This window comes from Tursiops truncatus, chromosome 1, assembly GCF_011762595.2.
Source record: "Tursiops truncatus isolate mTurTru1 chromosome 1, mTurTru1.mat.Y, whole genome shotgun sequence".
Taxonomy (NCBI): Eukaryota; Metazoa; Chordata; class Mammalia; order Artiodactyla; family Delphinidae; genus Tursiops; species Tursiops truncatus.
This window is the reverse complement of record NC_047034.1, coordinates 10,819,188-10,833,503: the sequence shown is the minus strand read 5'-3', so window position 1 is coordinate 10,833,503 and position 14,316 is coordinate 10,819,188.

The window sequence follows — 14,316 nt, the reverse complement described above, 5'->3', positions numbered from 1 at the left end:
AATTTTCAGCTCTAAATGCAGTATGAAGAAGGATGAGAAAGGAAATGCCCAGAGATGTGGATCACTGGAAGTGAATTATGAATTAAGTTAATAGTAGTGCAGATGAGGAGGAAAAGTGCATGAATTAGAGAAATGTAGAGAAACTCATATGGCTTTACTCCCTCACTTCTTTCAGGTTTCTCATAAATATCACCTTATCAGAGAGGTCTGTCTTTACTGCTTAAGCTGAAGTTGTGTGTGTGCACATAGATACACACACACTGCTCTATCCCTTTACAGTTTGCTTTTCTTTACAGTATGTATCTTCACTGAATACATTATATAGCTTATTTGTTTATTGCATGGCTCTCTTGAATAGAGTTTATATGTATTTTTTTTTAATCACTGGCTACTCTTTTCCTAAAGCAGTGCCTGGAATAAAACAACCGTAAGGTAAACAACTGTTCAATAAATATATTTAGAGTGAGAATTGACAGAATCTAGTAATTGATGACTTTCATATTTTATCTTGTCTCTGAAGTTAAATAAATTAATCTGTGATAGGTAACCTCCATATATTTTAGGCATTGGCCATGTAAAGACCCCCAAATTTCCTGGCACATAATAGGCACATAAAACTATATGCCAAGGCTCCCTCCTCCCCTTGTATGAGAAAATACATCAAAGAAAGAGATAGGACTCTTTGGAAGCATTTCTTTGTCCTCATAGCATGCTTTGTTAATCTACCAAATTACACTTCTTACTTCTTCTTACATTATTAAAATGCAAAAATAATTCCAATTTACAAAATTTAATGTTGGAAAATGAGACACAGAAATAGGCAATGGGTCATAACATGATTTTAGAGAAGAGTATTGGTCTAGATGAGCATCTTCAATCAAAAAGTGCTGGAATGTAAAACAGTATAGTAATTCAAATCTATAGCTCTGAACTACATATGGTTTGAGACAGCATATCTAGTTAAAGAATTTTACACCAGCTGGCCCTGTATTCATACATACTAGGCATCCAGCAAACGCTAAGATTGCCATAGCCTAAATAGAAAGGCCCCAAGAACTCATTATCAGCAAGATAAGAAGAAGGGTCCTTTTGGGAAAAAAAAAGTCTCCACTGTCACAGCTGGTAAACTTGATATGAAAAGAGATACTATTTCAGGATCTGTTCTTGAATTTCTTTGCTTTTCTGCACAGTGAGACAAAAATAATAAACTGGTAAAAAGCAGACGAAAGATGAGGATGACTGAAGTCATGATTTTGAACATATCTCAAATAGATGTTATTCCTCCACTTCAGCTTTAAGAATGTTTAGTACAGAAAAGATGTAGGAGGGGAAAATAAACTTGGCAAAGTAAGGATAAAGGACTCAGGTGAGGAGGCATGATTTTGCAAATATGTCATTATGACATTCTGTCAGCATACTGCCAATTATTCAATGATTGCTCATGGCGATTAAAATAATCTTACATATTTTCTCTTCTGAGGCATACATTGGTGATGAACACCTGGAACCTAGAAGGGTTTAGAACAAATTTTACTTATTATTTACAAGAAGAAAAATATTTTAATTCATATATATATGACATGAATTAAACATGAACAATGGAAACTTTAATATTTGTAATACCATCTTGACAACTTTATATAGTACTTACTGAATTAATACCTGCATAAGGACATTAGATAGAAATCTGTTACAATAGATTCAAACTATTGTGGTCCAAACTGTGACTTGACTGAGATGTTGGTGACCATATATCAGTACTACTGCAACAGTTATAGCAAGGTAATTTAATTATTTAAATAAAATTAAATGTATTCATGAAAAATAGAAAAAATACTGCAAATCTTAGAGACTTCAAATTTAAGAATGCTAAAAATGACAGAGGCAAAAAAAAGTACATTGTTGTGTATTATAAAGTAAGAACTATTAGGTCACTTTTTTGTGTGATTATTATTATTTTTTTTTGAAAAAGAAAAATTTTAAGTCTTTATTGAATTTGTTACAATATTGCTTCTGTTTTATGTGTTGGTTTTCTGGCCCCGAGGCATGTGGGATCTTAGCTCCCAGACCAGGGATCAAACCCACACCCGCTGCATTGGAAGGCGATGTCTTAACCCCTGGACCACCAGGGAAGTCCAGTGTGTGATATTTTAACGCATGTATTTTCTGATAAAATACAAAAATTATAAGAAGACATCAGTGAAATATGATTTTTATTTTAAGAATCCTATCAACAGAAATGCACTTTATGTGAAACACTGAATAGCAGGTTTAATATTCAATAAACTTATAACAATAATGACAGATGTAAGTTTAACAAAGATTAGTTCAGTCTTAAAAAGTAACTTAGACTCTGTGGATAATATATCCATTGTCTCATGTCCAGTGTAAATAGATAACAACAAAACAAAATCCTGAGTCCTCAAGAATGGATGACCTTGGGGTTTGACAAGTCTGGTTTTGTGTATGGACAGGTTGCTGAATAACTAATTTATATTATTTTGAGAACTTTTACTGAATCATAAAATATTTTATCTAATGTCCCAAAATTCATCATCATAACTTATATGGTTGCCTTCATATTATCTTCTTTCAATTTTTGTGCATTTTTTTGGCATTTTCCTTTTTAAAAATATGTTCCTATATATAATCTGGTAGATAACTAGCTTTAATTTCTATTGATATTGTTAAAATAATTATAATTTATTATTTCATTAACATTAAGTTTAAAGTATTTTTTGTTTCTTTTTCAGAAATGATAGGAGTACACCAATATTTCTTTATACTGTTGCTACAGTCATTTTCAATTTATACTTGCATATTATTGGATTTTAAATCAAATTATTTAGTCTAAAATCAGATAATTTATCTTTAAATTACTTTAAAAATATTTCAGTACTCTTATCTATGAAAGTGCTAATTGGCTTTAATTCTACATATACTTTTGATTTTTGTTCAGTATTGACCATCAATCACTTTTTCCTATTGTTTCCTAAATTTTTAGTTATTTGCAATGATTCAATATATTTCCCACAACTCTAATGTGGAATGACTTATTTTCAGCAAGGTTTCAGGTTGTTCTGGTTACCAAGTCCTTTTATGTTTAAGATTCTCTATTGAAGGTTTTCTTATTGCTGTTATGATACATGAACAACAAATCAACGATGTAGTTTGCCAATCACAAATTTTTCTCTCAAAACTATTTCATTTCATTTTTTTCCTGTTAGTATCAGGCAACATGATGCTCAATTTGCATTTGTTTTCTTTCTTTTATTTTTATAGCAAGCATATTTTGTTTGTTTTGCTTATTATTTTGCCAGTCTACTTGTGGGATTCTTTGATTTAAAATTTTGCCATTTCATCAGGATAAGTTTGTGTTTAGTGAATTGTAATCGCTAGACAGTTCTAATTACAATTTCTGCATTGTCAGTTTTGTATTTTACAGTTACAAATGTAGGTTTAAATTATGTTCTTGTTTCTGTGTCCTCACCTTTCCCCCTACTCAAAGGAGTCCCATGTTTTTACAATCCTCTCAGCTTCTTCCTGCTCCTCCTTTATTATATTCTACATATAACCTTTCTTCTTACATCCTTTGGTTTAAGGAGTTAACATTTTCTTTAGTTCTATTGAGATTTCCAAGACAGATCTTTCTAAAATTATGTTTTTTTCTATGGCAAGGCTCTCCTTGCCCCAGATTTTCCTAAAAATTTTCAGTAGTTCTCCCCTCTTAGATGGACTCTGTGATCTCACAGAGCCTTTTTATGTACATTCAAGAAGTATTAAGAATAGAAAAAGAGAAGTGCTTCTTCATGACTCATTATGGCTAATTAATATGACAGCTTCTTTATCATTTTTGGTTGTTTTTGTCATACTTCTTTTAACCAGGATCATTTGTCAGTTGTAGTAAAATTTCTCATTAGTACTTCTTAGCACTCTAGTGAATTCAGTTACAATCACCTAGGTTAAAAGTTTTTCTTCTTAACAGTAGCGTTGTAATTTTGAACAGAATTTTGTATGAAAAGTAAACCCAGTATTCTAACTTATTTCATCACTTTCCAAAATGAATATATATGGTTCTCATTATAATGGTCAGGCATTTATTGAGAAGTCACTGGCTAGAACAAGCCATGGTTCCCATGCATAATCTGAAGTAAAGTCATTGAAAATATGAGCACTGCCTTTGATCAGTTTATTTGAAGAAATTCTATTATCATCATTTGTTTTCTGGATTTCTGCTGCCTGGCTATTATTTTACTGATTTCTGTTGAGCTCATTATGTATATTAGCAAAACAATAATTGTATATAATATGAATCATGCCATAAGGAAACAGATCTTTGAAAAGCATTCTTTTTCTAAATGGTACTACATCATTAGCAGCAGATGCCACGTGATAGTTAAAAATGAAAGTCCTACAGGAACGTTTGCCAATCATCCTTGATATGGTTTTTTAGACTTTGTGTTTTGTGAATTAAGTACAAAATTCCAGGGAAATTAAAGGATTATGAAAATAAAATGAAAATTTAAAAAATGTTAAAAATCAAGTTGAATTTACCTTTTTTCTCAGTGTGAATATTTTTAATAATTCTAAAAGAGGAAAAACACATCTTTGATAAAACTATGCAGAATGTGAAAGATGAGTCAGACCCACTTCTTCTTTCTTCACCATTATTCTATATGGTGGTAGTATCAATTTTGTTGTGCCTCCTATGACAGTTTTTCTAATTCTAAATTTATACACACACACACACACACACACACACACACACACACACACACATATATGCCACAAGGCTTGTATTAGAAAACACAAATTACATTTTTAAGAGACTGTAAGTTACTTCCTGATTTAGCTTCTCAGATGGACTTTAGGGGGTTTGAGAGATTTTAATGGAGATGAGTGAGTAGACTTACAGTTGTGACTTAAAGTCAATATGAATAGAAACTTTGTTTTGTTACTGTTGTTTTAACTTCCTCTACCACGTACATATACTCACATTTTTGAATATCATAAAATTTGAGCTGTATTACTTTCTGTACGTTTTTATGTAAAGAATGAATGTACATAATTAATGGCCCATATAAAAACTTAGTATTGGATAAAAAATCTATTCAAAGTATTTTAGAATTCTTTTGGCAGTATGTTTAGTTGTTAGTAGCAAAGATTTTGGACTTAGATTGATAGGGTTAAAATCCCAGACCTACTGCTTGTTAGCCATTTGATCTTGGGTAAATTATTTGTTTTCTTCAAAGTGCTTATATGTAAAGATGTTTATGGTGAGGGTTAAATTATTTTATTATTTTATATTTAAAATATATATGAAATACTTAGAACAGTATCTGACACACAATGGCTCAAACTTTTTATTTTTATTATTGTTGGGTTTTATATTAAATATATAATGCACTCACACATATATTAATATTAAAAAGAAAACCACATGACAAACAACCCAAATCATTCATAGCATGAGTTGTTTGTGGAACCAAGAATTTAAGTAATTAATCTTAGTCTCTGCATGAGACTCTAATGATAATTTTGACTTTGAATAAGTAAACCATAGTTTTCTAAGTAAATTATAAAAATTATTCTTTCCAATGGTATTCTTATGAGGTGGCCAGGGACCATGTTTCTAGTAATTATGCTACTTCGTTATACATTTTATTTTTTTATATGGGCTTTAGGAGATTGTTCAGAACATTTCTTTAAACTCTAGATTATTTTGTGGAAAAGGATCGACAATGAGAAATAGATCATACTATGGTTGTTTACAGATACTATTAGGAATAATAAAGTGAATTTAACTAAGTTGCTGAATATGTGAGGCCAATGTAAAAAATTTTATCTCTATACAGTGACAAACATTTTTCACTGTTAAAATTTACATCATTTACTGTAACATAAAAATTACCATATACTTAGGAATAAATCTAAGAAAAAATATAAAAACACTACATAAAAATTTTTAAATATTATTGATATTAAGTGGAATTATATTTGTGGTTTAGAATACTCTGTATTGTAAATGTCCCTATTCCCTAAAGTATCTATAAATTCAATATAATCCTAATAAAATTCCCAGTAATGAATTAGGTTTATTTATATGTGGTGTATGTGAGTATCCTTGACTGATTCTAAAAAATATATGGAAGTGCATGTGGCCAGGAAGAGCCAAGAGAAATGTAAAGAAGAAAAAGAAATTTGGAGAAATATTCTACCAAATAACAATTAAAATAATTGTCATAAAGATAAAGTAATATTGTAATATCAGTGGAGCAATAGCTCAACCAGGGGAACAAAATAAAGAGTTCAAGGTACATACTCACACAGCATGGTCACTTGTTTTATACCAAGTTGACAACATAATACAGTGAGAAAATAATTACATTTTAAAAAGAAGGGCTTCCCTGGTGGCGCAGTGAGAGTCTGCCTGCCGATGCAGGGGACACGGGTTCGTGCCCCAGTCCGGGAAGATCCCACATGCCGCGGAGCGGCTGGGCCCGTAAGCCATGGCCGCTGAGGGTGCGCGCCCGGAGCCTGTGCTCCGCAACGGGAGAGGCCACAACAGTGGGAGGCCCGCGTACCGCAAAAAAAAAAAAAAAAAAAAAGTGCTAGGTTAATTGACCATTGATATGGATCATAAAAAGAAGCCTGACTTTTCTCACACGGTATATGTATGACAATTCTAGGTGGAAAATAAAATGTACATAAAAGCTCTAGAAAAGTAAATTAACATTGGGTTATATCATCATGACCTTATATTAGCAAAGACTTTGTTAATTAGGACACAGTAAGCAAAGACCATAAAGAAATGTTTTTATTGTAAAGAGTATATTTTTAATTAATAAATTTAAAAGAGTGAAAAATCAAGCCAAAAGATGAATATGCAGAATGCATTTATTTAAAAAATTCCAACAATTCTATAAGAGAAAATTCAGATGATAAAAATGAGCCAAAGACTTGAAAGGTACTTTATTCTTTTGTGCATTTTCTCTTTTGAATATCCAAGTGGCCTATAAAGTAGAGAAATATATTTAATTTCAATGACTAATTATCTCATTAATTGTCAAGAGCCTGCAAATTAAAACCAGAAAGTTATGCCTAGCACAACTTCTGGGGGGAAAATTCTGACTGGGGGTTGGTGGGGGGGAGAAAACTGACAGTACCTTGTGTTGGTAGAGATAGGGAGCAATTGAAACTTTCATATACTGCTGATGGAAATGTGAATGCATACAATCATCTTGGAAAACTTGTTGTCACTAGTTACAAGAGTAGAACTTATCCATACTCCATGATCCGATATTTTCACTCCTAGGGGTATATTCAGTGCAAATGCCTATGTACATTTACAAGGAGATATGCACAAGAATGTTTATAGTAGCATTATATTTAGTAGCTCAAAGCTAGACTAAATCTAAATATTATTAATAATCAGAAGACATTTAATTTATGTTATATTTACAAAATAAAGATGCATAAATGCATTTATGAGGGAATCCTCCAAACATAAGTGCGGGCAAAAGAAGCCAACACAAACAAGTGTATTCTCTTTGGTTCCATTTGTTTAACATTCAAAAATAGAGAAAATGATCTATATTACAATTCAGGTTTCCTTTGTTGCTGCTATGAGGGGTTTCTATGGTGCTTGTAATGCTCTGCTTTTTGATTACCCTAGTAGTTACTTAGGTTTACTCCACTTTGAGAAAATTCATAAACTGGTGCAACTTCTTTATGTATGTTATGCTTCAGTAAAGATGTTTACTTTTGAAATTGTTTGGTTTATGGCCAAAAATTTTTCCCTCAGCCCGTCACCTTCAGTACACTGAAACACCAGCGCCTATTTTCCATTTTTTGTTGTTTTTATTGTTTGTGAGATTTTCTCCTATAAACTTTTAAGTTCAACTATGTATCTAAAAGATCTTTCTGATATTTTATTTTTTCTTTTCCATTATGGTTTATTACAGGATACTGAATATAGTTCCCTGTGCTATACAGTAGGACCTTCTTGTTTATCCTTTCTATATATAATAGTTTGCATCTGCTAATCCCAAACTCCCAATCCACCCTCCCCCACACTCCCTCCCCCATGGCAACCACAAGTCTGTTCTCTGTGTCTGTGAGTCTGTTTCTATTTTGTAGATAAGTTAATTTTGTCTGTGAGTTTGTTTCTATTCTGTAGATAAGTTAATTTGTCATATTTTAGATTCCACATATAAATGATAACATACGTTATTGTCTTTCTCTTTCTGAGTTACTTCGCTTAGTATGATAATCTCTAAATCTATCCATGTAGCTGCAAATGGCATTATTTCATTCTTTTTTATGGCTGAGTAATATTTCATTGTATATAAGTATACCACATCTTCTTTATCCATTCATCTGCTGATGGACATTTAGGTTGTTTCCATGTCTTGGCTATCGTAAATAGTGCTTCAGTGAACATTGGCATGCAGTTTTCTTTTTGAATTATGGTTTTCTCCAGATATATGCCCAGGAGTGGGATTGCTGGGTCATATGGCAACTTTATTTTTAGTTTTTAAAGGAACCTCTGTACTCTTCTCCATAGTGACTACACCAACTTACATTCCCACCAACAGTGTAGGAGGGTTCCCTTTTCTCCACACCCTCTCCAGCATTTGTTATTTGTAGACTTTTTAATGATGACCATTCTGACTGGTGTGAGGTGATACCTCATTGCAGTTTTGATTTGTATTTCTCTAATAATTAGCGATGTTGAGCATCTTCTTTTCGTGTGCCTATTGGCCATCTGTATGTCTTCTTTGGAGAAATATATATTTAGGTCTTCTGCCCATTTTTAGATTCGGTTATTTGTTTTTTTGTTGTTGTTGAGTTGTATGAGCTGTTTGTATATTTTGGAAATTAAGCCCTTGTTTGTTGCATCATTTGCAAATATTTTCTCACATTCTGGAGGTTGTCTTTTTGTTTCATTTATGGTTTCCTTTGCTGTGCAAAAGCTTGTAAGTTTGATTAGGTCCCATTTGTTTATATTTCTATTGCCTTTGGAGACTGATGTAAGAAAACATTGCTATAATATATGTCAGAGAATGTTTTGCCTATGCTCTCTTCTAGAAGTTTTATGGTGTCATGTCTTATGTTTAAGTCTTTAAAATATTTTGAGTTTATTTTTGTGACTGGTGTGAGGGTGTGTTCTAACTTCATTGATTCATGTGCTGCTGTCCAACTTTCCCAACACCACTTGCTGAAGAGACTATCTTTTCCCAATTGTATATTCTTGCCTCCTTTGTGGAAGATTAATTGATTGTAGGTGTATGGGTCACATATTTTATTAAGACTTTCTAGGACTTTTGTAACACCTAGGTTTTCAGGTCATTGAGTTTTCTATGTCTCAAGAAACAGAAGTGCCCAGAATGTGTCTCCTTCTCTCTTTTTTATAAATTTTAATTTCACTTAAGTGTGCCTATGTGGAGCTATTTTCAGCCCAGTAAAATCTTCAGTTTTGATCTTGATTTTAGTTTGAATCCCAATTACTCCTTTGAAACACCTGTCATTTCCAGGTGCTCTTTGTTCCTTCATCTCTCCTCTTTTGTAATTTTCAACTCTTTGACCTGTTCCCATATGCTCTCGAAGAGTATCTCAAGCATGCTCTTAGCATCAGTCATTAAAATTTCCATGGGCTTATTTCACCCTTTACTGCCTCTCATACTTATTTTACATTTGCAGAAATAGGTAAATGGGAAATGTTTAAAGATAGACCCACCTGGTATACTTCCTTTGGACTTCTTCATTTCATACTATTTTCCTGCCTGCTATTCAGAATAAACATGTGATTTTGCAACTAAGAGGAGAATATCTATATGCTGAGAAGATCAGAGGATAAAGATGGAAAGTGTCTGAACCCCTGTCTTTTGCAGAGCATCCCCACCAACCCTATCTCACTATGTATGAAAAATATAACCTGTCTGATACTTAGGAGAGGAGAGGAAAATTATTTTCCCCATCCAGTTTAGACTGTAGGCCACAGGTTAAATAACTTTTAGTATAGCTGTGTATTATTTTCCGTCTTTTTCTTACAGAGTGGTCAGCTCTATTGTCAGTTAATCCATCTTTTATGAAAATTTAATAAAAAGAAAACTCACAAGAAATAATCAACATACTACTTTCCAAAAAATTTTCCCATTTGCTCTGAATCTGGGAGCCATAAAATAGCACCATTGTAACCAAAATTTTTGACACAGAATAAAATGGGTTCCACCTTTTCAACCTACAGTATCTCAGTATCCCCTACCCAAACCTTGCTTTCTTTATAGAGTTCATTTACATTTTAGATTCTGCTAATTATGGCACAGTACTAACTGCTACTAGGTTCACTAACAGAATTATAAAAGCTGCCTCTTAGAGAATCACTCAAATTCCTAAAACAAATAGATTAATTTTCCACATATATCAAAAAACTCTTGAGGGAAATTCAGACAATAAAAAAACTGTTATTACATACTCATTTACAATGAATAATAAGGAAAACTACATGGGGAAATTATCCAAGGCTATTCACAAAATAAGAGTTTTCTTCTTCAGAGCTAACAGTTTTGCCCAAGTCTGCTAAGACTGAGTCATCTAACACAGGCGTGAAAACCCATCACCTTTGCCAGATAACATAACTTAATCAAGGGGTACTGTTCCATCACCTTTATTCTACTGGTAAGAAGCAAGTTACTGGTTCCTCTGAAGCTCAAGGGCTGAGGATTATACAAAGGTGTAATTCATCACAGATTATGGGTGTGTCTGCCACACCATATATACTATTTTTTAAAAATCAGGAAAGATGTTCAATTTCAAAGTCATTATCATTAAGGCATGATCAAAAAACTACAGAATCTGTATTCATCATTTATACTTATTTAAATGTTTCTCTCTTAAAGCAATTAAAGTAATTTCTGTGCTAAGGTACGTTTAATTTGTTACCCTTAGATGTATTTTTATAACTTTAATTTTGTATTCGCTCATTTAAAAAGTATTCACATACTATTTATAAGAATGGAGCATATTATGTTTTTAATAGTAAAAACAGGAATTTTATGAGTTGACAATGAAAGCAAAACATTTAGTACCTAAGTCTACCTCCTTTCCCATACCAAATCACATGAAATGGCAGGAACAAGTTTGCAGAATATTGATTAATAATAAATTCCTTGACGATGGTAAAGCAGATTGACTTAAATGGACACAATCAGAAAAAAATAAAACCATAGTGCTGAACACACATGGGAAGTTCATTATCTTTACCCTTATTATCTTTCTCACATGTGATGAGGAAATTGTGTTTCCAAAGAGACCTCAAACTCACACACAACATATATATCATCACCTAATACAGACAATAATGGATAAGTCCAGGCCCTTTTGGCAGCTCTCCCCCCAGGTAGCAAGCCTTGGCAGTAGTGTCTCCTACCAACCCCACTCCCACTCCAACCACAGGCTAACTTTCCATATTTGCTTTATAAATAAAACTAGATCTATCAAGAAATGTGCAGGCCAGCACTAGAGAGAGAAGAGCAAAGTATTCTGAATCTCAACAAAACAGCAGAGAAAACACAAATACAAGCACAATAGAAAAAGGAAAATCTTCAGTATTTGCATACTGAGAATAAGTGTGCTGCTTTAGGACACGGGGGAAAAGCTTTTACTGGAAGTAGATTTCCTTTCTCAATTTGATTGCTTTCCCTTGAAGCATAAAAGGTACCATCTTGTGCTTTATCAAGGGGATATTATTTATATTTACCCATCTAGCTTCGTGATTTTGATAACAAAGTATTTTGGGGCTTTTCTTTAACAGAAGCTGGTACTGGTTAAATAATTGATTATGAAAAAGACTAATTTTTCTTTCAACAATAATTTTATAATTGAATTCATACCTCTAAAGCAGTGGTATGACGTGAATGTAAAGAACATTATGGGAACCTGACTTCTGTAAAATATTTGGTACAGGCTCATATTTGAACACAGAACTGTTTTCCAAGTCTTTTTGTAACATCACAGTTAATAATATGATTTAAAGGAACTCTTTTCAAATGTAGATAAAATGACTCCAAATAACAAAATGAATAAAAATAGAAACTGAGTTTCAGTAAGAACCTAGATTTGCCTTGCAAAACCCTTAGTTTCTAAACATAGCAAAATAGGTTTTCTTAGACATTGATAAGTAGGAGCTTTTTTGGTTTCTTATTTTCTTTTTTCCTTAATTACTCATAAAGTGTTTATTTTTGCAGAGCTTTGAGTATATAAACACAATTAATTTAGCCTCCTTGATAGAAATGTGTATATGTGGAAATGATTAGACTTATCCCTTAAAAAAAAAGATTACAAGTATTAAAAACTCTTAATGAAGTAAAACTGCATGCAAAAAGTTGGTAACAAGTTATGCTCAAGCAATTAACATTTGGAAAAAAACAGTATTCTTCTATCATGTAAATATTAACTAAAAATAACTTTTGTGTCATCTTATATGCTACCTACACTATAGAAAGATTAATGTCTTAGAAATCAAAGTAAAACTTGAAAAAAACTTGGAATAAAAAAATTATGTGCATTTTTAAAGAAAATGGAATGAAGTTTATGTTTAAATAAAACTTAGATGTGTTTTAGTTCAGTATGAAATTGGAATGTAAACAAATCGGAATAAAAAAGTTATTAAAATCTTTATACTTTATTACTCTATATTAATATGAGTGTAATTCTTATAATAACAATATTATATCACCACAAATATTTACTTATATTTTTTAATCTGTCTCCCTCATTATATCATATACTCCTCCAAAGCCAGGTATATACTGTAACTTCAGCACCTGTGCTTTGAAAATAACACTAACTAGATTTTGATTGAATAGATCCATGGGTAAGTGATATTAACTAGTTATCTAAAGTTCTGAAGAGGCCTTAAATCCTCAAGGGAACATATTTAATAAATGTTAAAATATAATAACATATATAACTAGTGAATTACGTATTATCTGTTAGGTACTGTAATATGATTTATGTTGAACTTCAAAAATACTTGAAATTATTACTGTTATATGCACTTTGTTGACACAGAGAAAAAAGTGTCTCACCATGTGAGGACTTTATTATATATCCTAGCCAACCTGATTTAGAGTCCATGTTTCTACCACTTTACTGTTGATTCTATTCCTACCAAACTTTCTGGGTAGATTGAAACAATTTTTGATGAGAAAAAGTAGCAGAAATGTACAGCTTTTCTGATCGAAAGCCTGCTTACATAGCTACTATGGAAATGCCATCTGCCATTTAACAATAAAATTTCCTGGAGGAGACCTTCAAGATGGCAGAGGAGTAAGACGTGGTGATCACTTTCCTCCCCACAAATACATCAAAAATACATCTACATGTGGAACAACTCCTACAGAACATCTACTGAACGCTGGCAAAAGACCTCAGACTTCCCAAAAGGCAAGAAACTCCCCACGTACCTGGGTAGGGCAAAAGAAAAAAGGAAAAACAGAGACAAAAGAATAGGGACAGGACCTGCATCTCTGGGAGGGAGCTGTGAAGGAGGAAAAGTTTCCACACACTAGGAAGCCCCTTCGCGGGCAGAGACTGCAGGTGGCGGAAGGGGGAAGCTTCGGAGCTGTGGAGGAGAGTGCAGCCATAGGGGTGCAGAGGGCAAAGCGGAGAGATTCCTGCACAGAGGATCAGTGCCGACCATCAACAAAATGCATCAAGAAATGCTAAGGCTGCTGCTGCAGCCACCAAGAATCCTGTGTGCAAGCACAGGTCACTATCCACAGCCCCCTCCCGGGAGCCTGTTCAGCCTGCCACTGCCAGGGTCCAGTGATCCAGGGAAAACTTCCCATGGAGAACACATGGCATGCCTCAGGCTGTTGCAGTGTCATGCTGGCCTCTGGCACCACAGGCTTGCCCTGCATTCCACTTATAACCACCTTACCCCTCCCTCCCCCCAGGCTGAGATGATAGTAAAGATGATCCAAAATCTTGGAAATAGAATGGAGAAAATACAAGAAATGTTTAACAAGGACCTAGAAGAAATGAAGAGCAAACAAAAAATGATGAACAACAAAATAAATGAAATTAAGAATTATCTAGAAGAAATCAATAGCAGAATAACTGAGGCAGAAGAACAGATAAGTGACCTGGAAAATAAAATAGTGGAAATAACTACCACAGAGAAGAATAAAGAAAAAGGAATGAATTGAGGACAGAGACCTCTGGGACAACGTTAAACACACCAACATTTGACTTATAGGGATCTCAGAAGAAGAAGAGAAAAAGAAAGGGACTGAGAAAATATTTGAACAG